Here is a 1624-nt window from a genome sequence, read left to right as displayed (position 1 = left end):
CCATTGTGCTCTGTCATGTATCATGTCTACAGAGAGACCGTTTACATGTAGATCTCGTTTGACCACCTCATGGATGGTCTTCTTAGGTCTTCCTCTGCCTTTCGCCCTTTGTTCATCTTCCATCTCATCTACCCTCCTGACTGGATGTTCTATCGGTCTTCTTCTCACATATCCAAACCACCTGAGACGCGATTCAACCATCTTTTTCACAATGGGTGCTACTCCAACTCTCTCCCTTATATCTTCATTCCTTATTTTATCCAATTGCGTATGACCACTCATCAATCTCAACATCTTCATCTCTGCCACCCTCAGCTTATGTTCGTGCTCCCTTTTAGCCGCCCAACACTCCGTACCATACAGCATAGCCGGTTTTATAGCGGTGCGATAGAATTTACCTTTAAGTTTTAAAGGCACTTTTTTGTCGCATATAAAACCAGATGCACTCCGCCATTTTGACCAACCTGCTTGGATCCTATGATTTACATCCTGTTCAATCTCTCCATTATCGTGTATGATGCACCCAAGATACTTAAAATTTTTAACTTTTCGTATGATGTTTTCTCCAATCTTCACCTCTATATTGGGGTTTTCCCTTCTCAAACTGAATTTACATTCCATATATTCCGTCTTGCTACGGCTTATGCGCAGACCATACACTTCTAGAGCTTCTCTCCATAACTCAAACTTATTGTTTAGGTCTTCCCTTGACTCTCCCATAAGGACGATATCATCGGCAAAAAGCATGCACCATGGCACAGGCTCTTGGATGTGCTCTGTGAGTACTTCCAAGACTAATGTGAAAAGGTATGGACTTAAGGATGATCCCTGGTGTAATTCTATACCAATAGGGAATTCCTCTGTCACACCACCTTGAGTCTTCACACTAGTTGTGGCCCTATCATACATGTCTTTAATTGCCCGAATATATGCGATCCTTACTCTCCTCTTTTCTAAAACCTTCCATAAGACCTCCCTTGGTACCCTATCATACGCTTTTTCCAAATCAATAAACACCATATGTAGCTCCCTTTTATTACTACGATACCTCTCCATCATCCTTCTTAATAGGTATATCGCTTCAGTGGTAGATCTGCCTGGCATAAATCCAAATTGGTTCTCTGTTACTTGTGTCTCTTTTCTCAACCTCCGTTCTATCACCTTTTCCCATAACTTCATAGTATGACTCATAAGCTTAATCCCTCTATAGTTTTCGCAACTTTGTATATCCCCCTTATTCTTGTAAATAGGTACCAAGGTGCTCTTTCTCCACTCATCAGGCATCTTCTTTGACCTTAAAATCTCATTAAAAAGCTTGGTTAACAACCAGTTGATGCCTTTTTCTCCAAGACCCTTCCAAACCTCAATCGGGATATTATCAGGTCCTACTGCCCTGCCATTTTTCATCTGCTTTAGAGCCTCTTTTACCTCGAAGTCTCAGATCCTTCGATAGTAGTCAAAGTTTTGATCTTCTTCCCATGTGCATAATCGACCAAGACTCGAAAGAGTCTTCTGTCCCTCATTAAATAACTCGTAGAAGTAGCTCTTCCACCTTTCATTAATCTTCTCCTCTTGAGCCAACACCTCTCCATCCTTATCCTTTATGCGCTTAACCTGATCCAAA

This window comes from Arachis duranensis, chromosome 2 (assembly GCF_000817695.3).
Source record: "Arachis duranensis cultivar V14167 chromosome 2, aradu.V14167.gnm2.J7QH, whole genome shotgun sequence".
NCBI classification, from domain to species: Eukaryota; Viridiplantae; Streptophyta; class Magnoliopsida; order Fabales; family Fabaceae; genus Arachis; species Arachis duranensis.
The sequence above is the reverse complement of the archived record's forward strand: the minus strand, read 5'-3'. Positions refer to the sequence as shown.